A 19697-nucleotide genomic window follows, 5' to 3' on the forward strand; every position below is an offset into this window, starting at 1 on the left:
GCAATGGGTGCCTGGTTGATGTTCTTAAAGGAAACGAGTTATTAAAATACTATGGCATCCTCCAGAGGGAAGAAAGAGTAGGAGCAGGGGGCTATGGAGAATAAATTTCTCCCAATTGCCTCAGATTTCAAAATCCAGAATTTGTATTGTGTTTTGAATCACAAACATAGAATTCTTACTGTGTTGGTTAAAGTAAAATTCATTTGCGGTTTTGATTTTCATCAATGAGCTGTACTTTCCCCCATGACTGTACGTAGTTTTAATAAAATCATTTAGAGTAAGTGAGTGCCAACTGATGTTGCAGAATCTTTTGTCTAGGCACTCCAAGATGCCAATAAGTCATTTTAAAATGTATGTCAGAGATGTAAACAAACATTTTGGATTTTTTTAAACAGTATTTATTTGGAATGTTTTCATTTATCTAAATAACTATTGCTATTATGAATTATGGAAAATTAATATTATGTGTGGCATATAGTGACTTCTTAACACACACATCACGCAATCTGCAAACCCAGAAAATGTGTATATCTGTCTTTAGAAATTAGTGTTTATATCACTTACAGTGGTTTGTGAATAAAGAAAACTGGTTTGTAATATCAAAAAAATAAAAGCTTAGTCTGAAAAGGTACAAGCTGGTGTTCTGAGTTATTTGGCTTCCATGGGTTTCCTCAGTGGGTAGATTTGTTATCCACAGCTGTGATTGCACTTGGGCCTGCCCGGGGATGTGGGGTGGGTGTTGCCCAAGTGAGTAGCAGGCTGCCCTGGCCGCCAGTAGACCAGATGCCTCCTGCAAGTTCCCTGGTTTTCTGGATTAAAGTCTTTCCCTTCCTCACTCATTTTTCCAAAGAAGTCAGTGGGAACTCACCCTGGCTGTTTAAGAAACTGAACTAAGCTTAGCTATCTCCTAGCATGGAAGTGTCAGTCTTCGGTTTAAAACAAAATACATCACTCATCTCAAATACGTTTGCGCTATTAACGACTTTTTGGGAGACGTCGGATGAGATGAAAAAAATATAGCTAGAGTTCACATACATTGAGTGCTCATGAGGAGCCAAAAATCGTGTGTTCCTTATTTTAAAATCAGGGTTGAACTGTCCACCCCATTTAGTTACTTAATATCTTAATCCTATCTCATTTTATCTTAATATTCCTATCAAGTTGGTATCACTGAAAGATTTTTAAAATGTGCGTTCTAGAAACATATTCTGAGTGTGCACCCTGATTCTGTCAACTTGCTGGTGGCAATCCAGGATGAATTAAACCAAAGCGTTGTGCCTCAGTTTCCTCACCTGCACCTCAGGATAATCTCACTGACCTCCTAATATAGTTATGCAGAAGAAAGCAATCTAATAAAGTGCTTGCAGCAGTACTTCATACACTGTAAGCTATTATCCACAGGTGAAGCAACTGAGACACAAAGATTTATTTCCCCAAGGTCACACAGCAAGCAGGTGATCACCCTACGATTCCAGAATGTGCACCCTTAACTGACAAGGCATGTTCTCACCTGACCAATGAGAACTTTATACATGAGCAGTTTAACCCTGTGTGCCACCTACAGACTCTTTGTTCTCCACTCATTTTTCCACACTGCAGGTTGTCTTAACAGCATATATCTTATTTCAGTATATTTAATCATCCCTTTTCTGTAAACTCCTTATATATGCAGACCATGCCAGTTATAAATCAACTTGTATTGGCCTATGTCAATTGGTCCTTAAAGATAGCGTTACCCTTATTTTATGAGGACAGGAAGGATCTGATAGGTCATATGATTTGCCCAAAGCTGTATCTAGCAAGTGTTGAAAGAGGGCACAACATGAAGAACTGTCTGACCCTGAAGCCTGTGCCCACTTTGTTATCGATGGTGATGGTGGTAGTGGTGATGTTAAATGTGGGATTCTTGTGCTCTCCTTACACAATATGTATGGATATGTTAATTGAAACAAGTCGCTAGCTTTATCCTCACAGGTGGTGGGAGGGAGGATAAGGGTTTCCTAAAATACTGCTTTATACCTGAGCCCTTCTCCACTAAATAGGAGGATATAAGAGGTGATGACAGATACAGTTTACATGAGAATCTCCAAAAGCAGGCTCTTATCCAAAACAGAGAAGCATCTAAATTTTATGTGAAATGCAGAGAAAACTGATGGCAGAAGCAAACAAGTTTAAGAGACCTGGCCAGTGGATGCAGATTCTTGCCATCCCACTCCTGTCCTCCCTCTGGAGTGTGGGCAGAGGTGAGAAAGTAAGCCCATATGCCATGCATATGCTTCATGCAGAAATAGAGGCTGGCTGGCATTTTCTGTGGACAATGCCTGAGGGGCAGCCATTGCTTCATCCCACTGGCTTTTTCTTTTTTGAGATGGAGTCTCGCTCTGTCACCAAGGCTGGGGTGCAGTGGCATGATCTCGGCTCACTGCTACCTCTGCCTCCCAGGTTCAAGTGATTCTCCTGCCTCAGCCTCCCTAGTAGCTGGGACTACAGGCACGTGCTACCACATCCAGCTAGTTTTTGTATTTTTAGTAGAGATGGGGTTTCACCACATTGGCCAGGCTGGTTCTCAAACTCCTGGCCTCAGGTAATCCACCCACCTTAGCCTCCCAAAGTGCTGGGATGACAGGCACGAGCCACCGTGCCTGGCCAGCTATGTATTTCTTAAAGCAATATATTGAACAGTAAAATCTTCTCCATGTTAAACTAAAATATTACAGATACAGTTCAGTTAGCTTGGACCACTATCTTTAAATTCCCACTCAACAGCCTGACAACTTTTGTTACCTATGTCTTCTGAAGCCTGTTTCTACTTCCTGGGAAGTAGCCATTTTGGAAGGAAATGTAGTTTTTGTGGGCACACTCTCGTGCATACACACATGTGCACACACAAGCAAAAGCATTTTACTGCTGAGACAGTGTCCATCCAACCTATGCGCTACAGACTTTCTTAGAACCTGGTGAGCTTGAAAAAGCAGATTCCTAGACCCCTCTGCTTTCAGCACTCCTGAGGTTAAAAACCATCATCAACTGGGAGGTACCATCTTCCAGTGAACTTTGTAATTGTGTTCATGCTCGGTTCTTCCTGCAAATAGGACACGCCATTGGGAGAGCTGACAAATGTGTGTGCACTCATGTGCATGTGTACATGGGATCTCTGTGCATACATCCACAAGCACATACCTACATGTACCTATACATCAAAGCATATTCTCAATCACAGGGTGTCATGAGAATGGTTTTTGTTAAACCAATGAATTCCTCACGCTGAGTATTCTCATAAAATCATTTTTTGTTGGAAAACTTACAAAGCCTTTTTTTGTTGGGGGAGGGAGTTCTTGTGTTTTTTCTTCATTCTGGATAACACACGTATGTGCATACACGAATATATTAGATTTGTATGTAAACTCACAAGCTGCAGTCCTTTTCTGAAGGGTCCAAAATGTTTATTGTGCAATTGCTCAGGACTGAACTTGATTGCTTGATATTGGACCAAGAACCAGTTCATCTCAGAACACAAAACTGAGTCCTTCATTCTCATGGGAAAAGCCAGGGCATCTCACTGCTGCTGTCTGCAGTTTGAAGGGAGGTAGATTTGGGATTGAGCCTTGGCCCTTTTGAAGAGTCTCCTGCAAGTGCCTATTCTTACATGCTCTGTACCAGTTGCCCTCCTGGAAGACTCGGGGGTGGCAGGGGGTGGCCAAGTGAAGCCTCTGTAGCCTGTATAGTGAAGGCTGATCAGATCACAGATATCCGGCCTGAAGGGAATTTGCCAACTATCTCAAAGGGGTAATGTTCTCTCAGTAGCAAGGTGGCATTATGGTGAAAATACAGAGGATTCTTTTAAAACCAACAGTGTCATTTTCTAAAATGACCAAGTGTTGTTATCTATTATTCTCAACACATGTTACATTTTTAATACATTGCCAGCCACTCTACAAAATATATAATCTCTATGTATATTTACACGTGTCTGAGTTCATACAGAAAGCATTTAGAACCTCTCCTAACCTCTTTCAGTTACCTCACCCATAAATTGGGGATAATTGCACCATTAACTTAAAGGGTTCTTACAATGAGATGTATTAAAACACACAAAACACTTAACCTAACAAAGCATTTTCTCTAATCATGTATATATCTATACAATGTACATGTATCCATATATTTCATGTATTCAAATATTTTAAAGATCAAATAATGTACACATTTTGGCCAGGCATGGTGGCTCACGCCTATAATCCCAGCACTTTGGGGAGGCAGGCAGAGGCTGGAGGATCACTTGAGCCCAGGAGTTCAAGACCAGTGTGGGCAACATAGGGAAGACCCCATCTCTACAAAAGATTAAAAGATAAGCTATGTGTGGTGGTGCACACCTGCGGTGCCAGCTACTAGGAAGGCTGAGGTGGGAGGATCTTTTGAGCCTGGGAGAGCAAAGTTGCAGTGAGCCATAATTGCACCACTACACTCCAGCCTGAGCAACAGAACCAGACTGTTAAAAGATATATAGTATATATAGTATACGTACATATACACATGATATTCTACACTATGTTTATACATAGAACTCTATGCAATTGCATACATATAAATCTCTATGCATAGAGACCAACTGCTTTTTAATGTCTCTATGTGCATTCGCATAACTACAATATATATATTATCAGACCATAAATATATATGCCAATTCTACAGAACATGTAGGTGCTGATAGAGTAAGAGATCAGCAAATGGGAATTATTACCATTATCTTAATCCTTACAACCTGGCAAGATAAATCCTATTATTGCCCCAGTCTACCCATAAGGAACCAGAAGCTTGAGCAAGGCTAGGGACATGCCCAGGGCATATGGCTATTAAATGGTGGAGCTGAGTCACGGTCACTGACTCCAAAGTTGTTGCTACATGCTAAACACTTAACATGCATCCTGGCACTTAGTCCTTGCAGCAGCTTAGGGAAGCAATTTGCCCCATGTAACAAAGCATCTAAAAGCCTTGGAGCTAGGAGCCAAAGCCAAAGCATTCTTCTCTTTACTGCACACTGCACTCAGAGGTCTGGGTTTACTAGCTGCCCAGTGAGCACTTGTTTAGATGGTGGGGTATCAAGAGAGCCCCAGGGTCTTCCTTTGAGGGTGCACACCACCGCTCCCATGATGATTCCTCATGAAATCGAGCAGGTGCCTGTGACTTTGACATCCAAGCTCCCTGACTGAAATAGACAGATGGCATGTTGCTTGAATGAAGCAAGAAGTCAGCAAGAGCAAGAGAATTCCCCAGGCTCTAAAGAAAAAAAAAAATAATGGCTGCAGGTAGAAAATAGAAGAGCAGAGACCCAGGAAGTAGGGTAATGGTGCTGCTGTGGGCAGGTGATGGCTGCGAAGGTGCAGAATGCAAATTGGCAGCTCATCAGCATGCAGACTCCAGCAAACCTTATAAAGCTAGTTAAACCCTCCACAACCCCCCTCCAAAAATCTGCCTTAAAGCAGACAGCAATAAAACTACAGGCCAGAAAACGAAGCCCTCATGCTCACATCTGGAAAGTCAAACTTTCTGCAACCACACCAGGAAGTTGTCTAGAACTGAAAACCAGGTCAGAGGCACAGCACACAGCTCGACTTTTATCTCCCCCAAACACTCCTAGGCTGGCAAGTGGCATTGAAATTCATTACTCTAAGTAGGATTTCAGCAGCAGCCGAACTGCCGCTCAGCTGGACAGGGCTGTCAGCATAACTGGCTTGCTGCTGCTTTTTTCCTTTATTTTCCTAAATTGCATGACTAGATGATGTATTGTTCTTTCTACCGTTTCTCTTTTTTTCCAAAGATCTGTTCTCCTCTCACCCCAAACAGTGTGTGAAGATGGAGGATTGGGGGGGGGGGGGGTAGTATACATTTTATGAGAAAAGGAAAAACCCGCAAAACTTTCAGTGTTAATTACAACAAATACCGAAATTCAAAATGATTATGCCATGCACGGCAGAAAAATCAGCTCCTCTTCCTAAAATTTTTCTTTCACTCAAAAATAACTGACTCTTCTAAGCTGATGGAAAGACAATAGATCTTTGTTGTTTCCATTAAGGCAAAGATTAAGGCATGCAGCAGAAAGAATAGAAAAACAGACAGCAAAATTTAGTGGTTAGAAGTCTTTTCCCTCTTTTAAGTTTTATTTTTAGATACAACGTCTCACTAGAATGCCCAAGCTGGTCTTGAAATCCTGAGCTCAAATGATCCTCCCGCCTTGGTCTCCCAAAGTGCTAGGATTATAGATATGAGCCACCATATCCCAGCCTTTGGCCTTTTGTTAAAAAAAATAAAAAATAAAAAAAAGATTCTAGATGAACCTCACTTTAGATCCCACCTCTACTAGCTTCCATCTTCTTCCCAGCTGTGTGACTTTGGCAATTTAGCCTCTCTGGGGCTCAATTTTCAGATTTTTGATGACGATTCAGTAAGATTGTGCAACACTAAGGGTTTGGGTCTGAAAAAGTTACTCACCCTCCATTTGGTGGGGGGGAGAAAAGACCCATGTTGAAAAGAGACACTGGGTTTTATGACCACAGGAGAGGTTAAGTGAGGTTGAATTTGGAAAACCCAGGAGACTGGTCACTTATTGAGAGCTATTCTTGAACATTTTAATGGTGATTTGGTATCTGTGCCTACTCCACTGGCAGCCTGCATGTGCTTTACATATCTGCAATGCACATCCACAAACACAGAGAAACACAAGGCATCGGAGCCATTCTGCCCCATGTGTAAATCTCAGCTCCCCCACTTGGTTCTCAGCCAAGACGTCCAACCACATTAAACCCTCACATCCTCCTTAGTAAAACAGAAGGAAATATAATTACTTGGAAAGCTGATTGTCAGAAAAAAGTGAGATGGAAGATTTGCAGTAAATCTTCACCCCTCTTGTTTGCCTCAAGATATTTTTCAGCCAGGAATTTCTGTCACTTTGATATAGATTTGAAATGAAACAGAACACTCAACTCCAATAACAAACTGTTAAAGGTACCAAGACCCACCCTTTGCCTCACAGACATAGATTCTAGGGTTAGATAAGATCATAGAGATCTTTTATGCTACAGAAGACAAGCAATATTCCAAAGCAAACTGGACTTAGTATTTTAAAACTCACTAAATACTGACAACTGAGTCTCCTACCAACTTGGTTTATCTTCCAGCAGAACACTATCCATGTCCATATGGGTCTGTTTGGAGTTTGGAGAGGTGAGGAGAATTGATCAGCCAAGTCTACTAGCAACTGCAATGTTGGGATAAGAAGTAATGTTTCGTATCCCTGAGACTCCCCAATAGGCCACAGCCATTTTCTTCAATATCCCTGCCCCAGTCTCTAAATTCCTGGGTACCAGTGCTACAAAGGAAATCAATGTTCTTGGTCTCTCCACATCAGTCACAAGGATGCTGTGACTGAGTCCAAGGTATAGGATGGAACCCACTTCCTGGTGGCTTTGGAAACCAAATGCCCCCTAAGATTCTGTTGTTGGGTATGGACAGGTATTTATAAGATATTTGTTAACTTCCAGTGTTTGAAAATGGGGAGATTTCATAGAATGTGTCCCTTGAGAAGCTGGAAGTTTGGGAGGACAGTGTCCACATTCCTTCCTGGTAGTAGGCATCTAAACCAAGTAATGACTGCCTAAGACAGGACAACAGCTCTCCCATTCTCCTAGAATGCCCACTCCCTTACTGCCAACCAGCCAGGAACTCAACAAGGTGTTACACTGATAGATCGTGGGTCTGGAGGTAGGTTTATTAGATAGAGATATTTTAATCTCATTGGCTAAGAATGAGAAGGTCCGAAGATATCTTTTTTTTTTTAAAACAGTATGGTCACTCAAAACTATCCTGTCTACAAAGCACAAAGTATAGCCCAGGCATGGTGGCTCATACCTGTAATCTCAACACTCTGGGAGGCCGAGGCCCATGGATCACTTCCACCCAGGAGTTTGAGACTAGCCTACGCAACATGGTGAGAATCCTCTACAAAAAAATACCAAAAAAATTACCCAGGTATGGTAGCATATGCCTGTAGTCCCAGCTACTTGGGAGGCTGAGGTGGGAGGATCACTTGAGCCCAGGAGGCAGAGGTTGCAGTGAACCAAAATCGCACCAATGCACTCGAGCCTGGATCACAGTGCAAGACCCTGTCTCAAAAAAAGGCAGAGGAAACTAAAGGAAGAGAGGGAAGGAGGTAATGGGAAGGAAATAGAAGCGAAGGGTTAGGGAGAACAGACTGGACAACTCTTCCCATTCTGATTAATATTACAGATTTGAATGTGTAAAAGTCATGATTTACTTCTGTAGTAATCATACAGACTTGTCATATTTTAATTTAGCCCAAGTTTAATATGATTTACTTCTCAAGTAATCATATAGACTTGTCACATTTTAATTTTTTAGCCGAAGTTTGATTTTGCTTCTTTCAGTTTTCTTGGCCTTGCCTTCTCTGGTATAGATTTCCTCATGCTTTAAACTGGCACTGCCTACCAGAAATATAAGGCAAGATGCATATATAATTTTAAGTTGTCTAGCAGACATGCTACAGAAGTAAAAATAGGTTAAACTAGTCTTTTACTTAACTCACAATATTAAAAATAGTATCATTTCAACATGTTATGAGTAGAGAAATAAGGAGATATTTTACATCTTCATACTAAGTCTTGGTACTTGGCATAAATTTCACACAGCACATTTCAGTTTGAACCAGCCATATCTCCCAGTGCTCAAAAGCCACATCTGGCCAGGCACAGTAGCTCATACCTATAATCTCAACACTTTGGGAGGCCAAGGCAGGGATATGAGATGAGCCTGGGCAACATCATGAGATCCCCATTGCTACAGAAAACAATCAGCCAGGCATGGTAGTGCTGATGATTCTAGCTATGTGAAAGGGCTGAGGTGGAAGGATAGCTTGAGCCCAGGAGTTCCAGACTTCATTGAGCTGATAGCACCACTGCACTCCAGCCTTGATGACAGAGCAAGACAACTCTAAAAATAAGATTTCTTTTAAAAAGCCATATCTAGCTCAGCTTGAGGTGCCCACATTGGATAATGCAGCTACAGATCATTGAAGAATGCTCTTGGCCACCTTTTTTGAGGAGTCGTCTCACTGTTGACCAGGCTGGAGTGCAATGGCATGATCTCGGCTCACTCCAACCTCCGCCTCCCAGGTTCAAGCGATTCTCCTGCCTCGGCCTCCTGAGTAGCTGGGACTACAGGTACCTGCCACCATAACTGGCTAATTTTTTTTTTCTATTTTTCGTAGAGATGGGGTTTCACCATGTTGGCCAGGCTGGTCTCAAACTCCTGATCTCAAGTGATCCACCTACCTCGGCCTCCCAAAGTGCCGGGATTACAGGTGTGAGCCACTACACCCAGCCCTCGGCCACCTTATTTCTAGTCTCACTTTAGCATAAGCCTCAGGAGTGAGACCACAATCATTCAGGCTGATCCCATGGGTGATGCTGGCATCTGATTTATCACTGTGATCAGTCTGAGTAAAAGTTCTGCTTCTGCCCCCATACTTCTCAAAAGTACAAACATTGGCTCCTCTTCACCGGCAGCTATCCTCTTAAAAAGCCAGCCATTCATTTACTTTACTTCTGGTTGTCACTGATGCTCAGGTTCTTGGGAAATAACCCAGCACATACCAGAAGCTTGTCTTTTAGAGATTGTATTAGCCAAGTCGGCAAATCCTAAGTCCCAAAGGAGACAGATTGAACTCATAGGGTGTATCAAGGAGCGTGATTTAGGAAGCAGCCATTTTAGCAGCACTATTCTTTCTTCAGCCGCAATACCCAAGGGGTAGGAACCCTACCTCTTTGTTCATTCTTTTACCCATTTCTTTGCTCCATCAACAATGCTCCACCTTTCCCCAGAGGGCTGAGCACTAGGGTTACCAAAATAAGTATAGTCAGAGACATTTGAAATATGTCAGAGGCTTTGAAACAGCGACTCCATCTTGAATAGGGGCGGGGTCAAATATGGTGGAGACCTGCTGGGCTGGATTCCTAGGAGATTAGGCACTCTTATCACAGGATGAGATGGGAGGTCCGCAAGATTGGGATCACAGGATACATATCATAAAGACTGTTGATAAAACAGGAAGCCAGCCAAAACCCACCAAAACCAAAATAGTGATGAAAGTGACCTCTGGTCCCCCTCACTGCTCATTATATGCTAATTATAATACATTAGCATGCTAAAAGACACTCCCACCAGTACCATGACAGTTTACAAATGCCATGGCAATGTCCAGAAGTTACCCTATTGTAGTCTAAAGAGAGAAACCCTGGGTTCCGGGAATTGCCTGCGCCTTTCCAGGAAAACTCATAAATAATATATTTGTTTAGCATATAATCAAGAAATAACTAAGTATACTCAACTGAGCAGCCCATGCCACTGTTCTATGCTGTAGCCATTCTTTATTCCCTTACTTCCTTAAATAAATTTGCTTTCACTTTACCCTATGGACTCGCCCTGAATTCTTTTCTTGTGCAAGATCCAAGAACCCTCCTTTGGGGTCTGGATCTGGACCCCTTTCCGGTAACAGTCATAGAGTGAAACATTACAAACGTGACTGACATACCATTAGGTGACCATCCTAACCTTGAGTATTAATGTCTATTGCTGTAAAATAAAGTAGGCAATGCTTAGTAACTTAAAGCACACATTTGAGACCTCACAGCTTCCAGGGGTCAGAAGTCTAGGTATGGGTTAGAGATGGGCCCTGTGCTCAGGATCTCCCCAACTACAACTGAAGTGCTGACTATGGCTGTGATTCTCATCTGAGGCTTGAAATCATCTTCCAAACTCATCAAGGTTGTTAGCAAAGTTCCTCATGGAGGTAAGATTAAGGTCCCCACTTCCTTGCTAGCTGTTAGCTGGTGACTTCTCTTAGCCCGTAAAAGCCACCAGCTGTTCCTTTCCAGACAGCCCCATAGAAAGTTTACTATGTGGATATTTGCACCTTCTTCCAGGTGAGCAGAGTTGTGCTTTTTTATTTCTTCACATTCTTTTAAAGTTTCTTCTAACTAGTTCAGGCTCACCCAGGGTTATCTCCCTTCAGATTAACTCTGTCAACTGATAAGTAACCTATTACTGCTACCAAGGGAGTGCTATCGCATCCTAGTCACAGACTCCTCCCATACTCAAGAAGAGATGACTCAGAGCTTGTTCACTAGGGTGCAGAAGTCCTGCAGACCATGCCTTGTAAATTGGCTTGTTTATGTCAAAGTAAAAAGCACTACTGTCTTTGTGATAAGAACCACCTCATCTCCAATTCCCAACTTTCAAGGTAGACAAGGCCATCTCTATTTTCTGGATAGGAAAACCAGGTCTCAGAAGTGAGAAAATGCTGCACCGCTACTAGAAATTGGGAGAGCCAAATTAGAAGCTTGGTCTGAAAAGCAAAGCCTTGGAAGTGTCCCCCAAGACACACAGAACTGTCACTGCATAGCTTTCCCAGGACTTTCCTAGTGAGCTGCCAGATCATTAAACTCTCAATAAATGTAAGTCTTTGCATAAATTATTTATTGTAGCATAACACATTACCTCCAAATTTGAAAGCTTAAAATAACTAACATGGCTGGGAACAGTGGCTCATGCCTGTAAGATTTCGAAGGCCAAGGCAAGAGGATCGTTTGAGACTAGGAGTTCAAGACCAGGCTGGGTAACATCAGGAGACCATGTCTCTTCAAAAAATTTAAAAATTAGCTGAACACCATGGTGCACTCCTGTAATCCCAGCTACTACTCAGAAGGCTGAGGCAGGAGGAACACGCGACTCGAGGAGGTCAAGGTTGACGCTACAGTGAGCCAAGATCACTCACTGCATTCCAGCTTCAGTGACAGAGACCTTGTCTCAAAAAAAAAAAAAAAAAAAATTTATAGTTTCTGTGGGCCAGAGGCCCAGGTTTCTCAGGGTTTTGCAAGAGGCTGCAATCAGTGTTGTGGGGGCCACTCTCATGTAAAGTGTTGGCTGGGGAAGGATCCATTTCCCAGCTTACTCGCAAAGCTATTAGCAGGATTCAAGTCCTTGCAGACTGAACTAGCGGCCTCAGTTTTTTGCTAACTGTAGCCAGGGGCCTTCATTCCTCAGTTCCCAGCCATGAAGGCCTATCTTTAGGGCAGCTCACAACATGCAAGCTTGCTTTATGAAGTAATGCCAGCTTCCTTCAGCAAGTAAAAAGAGCCAGAGTGTGCCTGCAAGATGGAAGCCATGGATTTCATAACTTATTCTCAGAACCAACATCCTGTCTTATGAAGCTTGTCTTATAATTTTCATGGGGAGTGGACACTATTAGAGGAAGCAGGAATGAATCATAAGCAGTTGAGACTTCCATGCGACCTCAGATCTACAATCAGACACCGTGCTCTTGGCATCCTCTTCACAGAGGTCCCAAGCAGCACATTTTACCATTCCCTTCCCTCCTTATGTTTGTCTGGACAATGTCCTGCTGACCTATACATTTTCATTTAGTTCTGTTTCTGAAAACTGACCCTTTTTCTGCTGCTTAAATGAAGATTCCCTTTCTAATCAATACAGTCCACTCAATACCTTCCCCAGCAGATTCTTAGTACATCAAAGATGAAAGAGCTGAAGCCATTTTTCCTCCCCTCTAAATGTGGTCCGTGGGTTGCCTGCATCAGAAGAACCTGGAGAGCCTGTTCACAAGGCAGATCTCTGAGTCCCTTTTCTGAGCCTGGCAATTAGGGTTGCTAGTGTTCAAGCCTAGGTGATTTGCATGGCATGCAGCCTAAAATTTGAGATCGAATGCTTTAGATCTCATCTACTCAAGAGGTTCTCAAACCTGGCCACACATTAGAATCATGTGAAACGCTTTTACAAAATACCCCTGCCTGAATTTCACCCATAAGGATTTAATTGATTTAATTTGATCAGAGTGGGCCTAGGAAGCCCGACTCTTACTATTCCATCCTCATGTTATATATGAGAAAGCCAAAGCTCAAGAAGGGAAAGCAATGCTGTTATGGTTTGGCTGTGTCCCCACCCAGATCTCATCTGGAATCATAGCTCCCACAATTCCCACATGTCGTCAGGGGGACCTGGTAGGAGGTAGTTGAATCATAGGGGTACATCTTTCCTGCACTGTTCCTGTGATGAATACATCTCATGAAGGCTGATGGTTTTATAAAGGGTAGTTTCCCTGCCCAAGTTCCTTCTTGCCTGCCTCCAAGGTAAGACGTGCCTTTCACCATCTGCCATGATTGTGAGGCCTCCCCACCATGTGGAACTGAGTCCATTAAAGCTTTTTCTTAAATGGAACTGAGTCCATTATAGACATACCCTACCCGACACTGAAAGCTTTATCAGCAGCATGAGAACAGACTAATACAGTCTCCCCAAGTTGTTAGCTAAAAAATCCAGGGTTTGAACCCAGTCTGAAGGATTCCAAAGACTATACTCAAATTTTTATTTAAAGGAATTGGATGTCATGATTCCTTCCACCATCCATCAAGGTGACCTTAGTTCCTCTAAAGAGCTGAAGTCAATTTTATCTTCGAAAGATTTATCTTGAAGTTAGCCCTTTTAATCCTCTATTTTTCAAAATTTAAGTTGGACTTCACCTTTCTCTGGTGCCTCCTTGAGTAGCTCAATGATTGACCTTCTGAATTCTTTTTCTGGCAATTCAGAGATTTCTTCTTGATTTGGATCTATTGCTGGTGAGCTAGTGTGAGCTTTTGGGGATATTAAAGAACCTTGCTTTGTCATATTACCAGAATTGTTTTTCTGGTTCCCTCTCATCGGGGTGGACTAAGAAAGGAAAGATCTGGGGCTCAAGGGCTGCTGTTCAGATTCTTTTGTCCCATGAGGTGATCCCTTGATGTAGTTTTCTCCCCCTTCTCCTAGGGATGTGGCTTCCTAAGAGCCAAATTGCAGTGATTGTTAATGTTCTTCTGGGTCTAGCCACCAAGAAGAGCTACCAAGCTCTGGCAAGTTAGCCCTTTTTAATAGGACTGAAGCTTAATTCAGTTGTCCTGTTAGCCCACAGTTCATTTATTTTGGCTTCTGTCATCCCCTTTTAATATGGATATACTAATGAAGACTTCAAAATTCACCAAGGATCTTTGGGATCTAATTTCTTCAACCAATTTACTCTATGGGTCATTTTTAGAGTAGGTGGCTCTACCCGGTTCTCAATTTGAATACCTCTCCAAACGTGAATGAGTTCGAGTCATATTCACTCCTAAGCTATCATGCTCAGTAGTAAAGATCTGTGAAATATACCAATACCTTTAACTCCAGACATGTTCTCAACAGAGAAGCCTTTAAAACAAAAAGCAATCTTGATATAGCAAAGTCAACATGAAATTGGAATACAGAATTAATATAGCTGGGATTCCCCTCATATCCCATTGCTTTCAATCTATTCTACAAGCCTAGAAACCAACTTTAAATTGAAAGACAGAGTCTTACTCTGTTGATCAGGGTTGAGTACAGCAGTGCCATCAGAGCTCACTGCAGCCTCCAACTCATGGACTCAATCCTTCTGCCTCAGCCTTCTCCTTCCCGAGTAGCTACAACTATAGGCGCATGCCCCCAAGCCCAGCCAATTTTTAAATTTCTGGGGAGATGGGTGTTGCTATTCTTGCCTAGGCTGGTCTTTAACTCCTGGCTTCAAGCAATCCTCCCAACTCAGCCCCCAAAGTGCGGGGATTCCAGCATGGGCTAATGTCCCCAGCCTGGAACCAACCTTTATGGTTATCAATACTCCCATCAGTTAACTGTCTCAGGTATAGGTATAATATCCTTTTTTGAGACAGAGTCTCACTGTCACCCAGGCTGGAGTGCAGTGGCATGATCTCAGCTCACAACAACCTCCACCTCCTGGGTTCAAGTGATTCTCCTTCCTCAGCCTCCTGAGTAGCTGGGATTACAGGCGCATGCCACCGCACCCAGCTAATTTTTGTATTTTTAGTAAAGATGGGGTTTCACCATATTGGTCAGGCTGGTCTCAAACTCCTGACCTCATGATCCGGCCTCCCAAATCCCTTCTTACATGTATCAAGACTCATACTGAACAATGAGTTCTGGGTTGCAAGAGGATTTTTTGAACCTGTCTATAGGTGTCCATATGTTAAAACATGCAAGTGCTGAATTTTATTTTTAAATGACATAATTGGATATATTTATGGGATATGATGTGATACGTTGATACATGTATACATTGCAGAATGAGTAAGTTAGGCTAATACATCCATCGCCTCACATGCTTATTTATTTTTCGTAAGAACATTTAAAAATCCGTTCTTTTAACAATTGAGGTATAATACATTATTAACTAAAGTCACCCTGATGTGAAAAAGGTCAGAACTTGGTCCTCCTGTAAGGAACTGAACTGTTGTACCTTTTGACCATTTCCCTTGGCCCCACCCACTCATATCCCCAGCCTCTGGTGGGACCATGCAATATTCTCATTTCTATGCCCCACTTATTTCACTTAAGATCAGAATGAAGAGATAACCTATAGCTAGGGAGAAAATACTTGCAAAATCATACGTCAACTAAGGAGATCATATCCAAAATATACAAGAAACACAAATCACTCAATAAGAACACAAATATTTAAAAATGGGCAAAGAATCTAGATATTCTCAAAAGACATGTTAATCAGGCAAATGCAAATTAAAACCGCAATGAGATATCACTTCATACCTGTTAGAATGCCTATCAAGAAGACAAAAGATAACAGGTGTTGGCGAGGATGTAGAGAAAAGAACCTTTGTAAACTGTTGGTGGGAATGTATATTAGCACAGCCATTTTGGAAAACAGTATAGAGGTTTCTCAAACTAAAAATAGCGTTACCATATGCATTAGTTCATCTTCACGCTGCTAATAAAGAACTATCCAAGACAAGGTAACTGATAAAGGAAAGGTTTAATTGACTCACAGTTCCACGTGGTTGGGGAGGCCTCACAATCATGACAGAAGAGCAAGGGACATCTTACATGGTGGCAGGGAAGAGTTTCTACACGGGAACTCCCCTTTATAAAACCATCAGATCTCGTGAGACTTGTTCATGGGAACAGCTCAGGAAAGACCCGTCCCCCATGATTGAATTACCCCCAACCGGGTCCCTCCCATGACATGTGGGGATTATTACATTTCAAGGTGAGATCTAGGTGGGGACAGAGCCAAAGCACATCACCATATGATCCAGCAATCACGCTTCCGGATGGAGAGATATATATATATATATACACATACACACAGACACACACACACACACACAGGAATTGAGATTAAATGTTAAAGAGATATCTGCACTGCCATGCTCATTACAGCATTATTCATAATAGTCAAGATGTGGATATTACCTAAGTGCCCACTTGTAAGTTAATAGATTTTTAAATGTCATTTATATACACAGTGGAATACTATTCAGCCTTAAAGAGAAATTTTGTCATTTTCAACAACACGGATTAGTCCAAAGTCTATACTCATTCTACTATCCTATGACCCCGGTCTGATAACAGGTACTTTCTAGTCTGCAAGAGAACAAGAGTTGCAGAAGCTCAAGTGCTAAAAAATAAGATATTGATCACTGTGGGCAAATCATCCACTGTTTACCCTATGTTCAGACTAATCAGAGGAAAGATTTTTCATATTATATTGGTTTGGATTCATTCAGTTGCAGAAACAGACCTAACTCAAATTGGCTCAACAGCAACAACAAATGTGCTGGAGATTTATTGGGTCCCGAGTTCAGACATGCCTGATTCCACAAATATGCAACGTCGTCAGAGCTCTTTTCTCATCTCTCGGCTCTGTTTCACTTTGTTTAGTCCTTTTTCTTTTTTTCCTTCTTCAAATTGGCTGCCTCTATTTGCTGGGGTAGTTGCCATCTGGCAGCTTCGAGCCTATATTGCTTCAACTTAGAAAACCTAGCTAAACAGATAGCTTTTTCTTCCTCGCTGGAACCATGTATAGCAAAGACCTAGCATATGCTGAAAAAGGATTCTGGTTGGTCCTCCTTAGACCAATCAATGTGCCTGGTAGGAGTAGAGTGCTCTGATTGGCCAGGCTTGGATCAGGGTCATTAACAAGGTTTCCATCCTTTTCACACACGAGATGGTGTGCCATGAAATATGATGCATTGCCAAAAATAAAACAAAGAAAATACTTAAGTAGATAAGAACTACAGGTGTATGCATGCTGTAAGTCCATGACCTTGAATTTCAGCCGTGGGGCTTGATGGCATTTACAAAATCAAAACTACTTCCCAGCTGTGAAGTGAGTGAACTACAATACTTCATGCCCTCAAACTTCTCAATTTCTGTGCTTAGTGGCAACGTGATTAGCTGGTAAAGTTGGAGAAGAAACACCGTAAGACTCGGAAGCATAGCTGAAATTTAATTTTCAACATAACCATGACGGTAGCCGTTAAGTATTTCCCCCCCATCTGGGAAAATGCTAAGTTAATTTTTGAAACCTTGAAGAAACGAAGACCACAGACATTGCCCATCTCGAAATCTCTCTTTTTTAGTTTGGCTGCCTGCTGAGCTAATGACCCACTGACTGGGTTTTAGGCTTTTGAAAGCCTAGCTCTAACATCAAACTTTCATCTCAGCAATAGCAGCCTATCTCTAATGAATTTTTTATTTGTTTACTCATTGCTTCTCTGGAATATAAAAGTAACACTCATCTTTTTAATATTAAAGCTAGAACTTTAAATCAGGGCCTAATCCAATGCCTAACGGTTTAAATTTACTACATCCAAGACAGCTTCCCTTTTGGAGAAATCATACTCTGAAATAAGGGGAGATGGTACTACGGGGAAGGAGTGACACGTCATGTGTCTGTTCTTTTCATCCTTTTGTAAGCAGAGAGCTAAGTTATTAGCATCCAACTATGTACTGTACATCATGTGGGTTCCAGGAACACATCCACCAAACAGCTGTGCTTCCCTCCCCTTCAGGAGGGTCAGCTCTTGATTTTGCTAACTCTTTCCTCTGCCATGTAAGCCTGGGTTGTTTTTTTTTTTTTTTTTTTTTACACTTGGGGATTTAGAGACCATCAAGAGGAGAAAGCGCCCTGCAGAGAAGTGTGGAGTGAGGGTGTTCAAAGGAAGACTCACACCTGGGGGGGCTCATAGGCCCAGGAGGATATTTAGCTAAACGTTGGAATGTTGTTTACTAGCCTTTCACACATGCATTGGAAAAAATAAAATGTATTAATACAATCAGATGGGAGAAGAGCCACCAGGATGCAAAAGACTGACTATGGAGACAGAAAACAGCAGTGATGACCTTGGGCCAGGGTCCAAGTGGTAGGAAATCAAGGGAGGGGCACCAGGAAACCCTCAGGATAGTGGGTATATTCACTATCTTGATTTGGCAGTAGTTTCAGTGGAGTAAACACAGGTAAGAACTTATTGAGTTGCATTGTTTGGGTGTACTTTATGTCAATTATACACCAGTAAGTCAGTGTAGTGTGAGTTTTAAATAATGAAATATCATAAGTCTACAAACACATGAGATGGAGTCATAATGACTAGTCTTTGAATCCCAACTCTGCAAATATTAGCTATGTAGCTATAAATGTGCAACTTCCTTCAGTTTTCTTATCCGAAAATGCAGATAATTCATGGAGTTATGAAAAGCATCGATGAGATACTGAAATCCTCTTGTATGAACTCTAGTGTTCATACAGAGGCACTCAAACCATCAAACCATTTGGTTAATTTACACGCACCCCCCTCCTCCATCCACTATAACTTAAATATATTTCCTCACATTTCTATTGGGGATGCTTTTCATCCTACCACTATCCCTAAAAGTTCAAGGATCTACTAATAATGCAAAAACCACATCTGTTAACACATAGATGTTAACACTGACAGATGGCAGGTAAGCACGGGATGTTCCCACGTACCGTATACATCTGATTTAATCTTTCAAAAGTTCTACAGTGTGGATTAAACACATGCCCCTATTCTGAACCTTATCCAACTCATAAAAGTGCTCATAAGAATGGTATGTGCTTTCCCAGAACATCCTGGGGGCCTTTTATAGATTCCGATTATTATACCACCTCCATTCATGTAAAAACATACTGCTTTCTAAAAATTTCACAGAATGGCTTACTAAGTATGGTATCTCAGAATAATTGTTCACTGCATTTGAAAATAAAAATATATAAATAATGTATTCGCTGATGTATTCATCTTTATTAAGATCTGCTAGAACAACATATGCCAAGTTCAACTGGGATCCAACAAGCATACATACAGGTTCAGGGCAGATATTTTGGAGTCTGATCCAACAGGTAGTAAATCCTGTCTTTTTCTAGTACCTCCCTGGATGACTCTACAAAAGTCATCAACCTAAGTTTCCTTCTGTAATAAGATGGGGAAAACAACAACATGTCAGATTGTGGTGAGAATTAAGTAGTATAGCCTTATTTACAGGCTAAAAAGCACCATTTCGCTGCTGAAGGATGCAGGAAACAGACCTGCCTCAGACACTCTCACTGAGGTTCCCCATTCCCATAGGAGTGAGGCCAGTGGTCAGTTTCAATCTAGGGTTACATATCCATTGGCTACTTTAAAATAGGTACTGTCAGTGTGCTCTGCCATATTGAAAGTACTTCAACAAGTCATGCCTAAGTGCAATCATAAGCAGGTGGAAAAAATTACCGTTCTCAACAAGGCCCCACT

General features: G+C 41.8%; 1 long non-coding RNA gene and 1 pseudogene across 1 annotated transcript in view; both read right to left on the bottom strand.

Moving 5' to 3' along the window:
• The window catches only part of LOC112129349 (uncharacterized), a 124818-nt gene that overhangs the window by 19481 nt on the left and 85640 nt on the right, over positions 1–19697 (bottom strand). The window lies entirely within an intron of this gene.
• On the bottom strand, positions 15023–15133 carry LOC112129479 (small nucleolar RNA SNORA40; annotated as a pseudogene).

The sequence above is a fragment of the Pongo abelii genome, chromosome 18 (genome assembly GCF_028885655.2).
Source record: "Pongo abelii isolate AG06213 chromosome 18, NHGRI_mPonAbe1-v2.0_pri, whole genome shotgun sequence".
In the NCBI taxonomy this organism is placed as follows: domain Eukaryota; kingdom Metazoa; phylum Chordata; class Mammalia; order Primates; family Hominidae; genus Pongo; species Pongo abelii.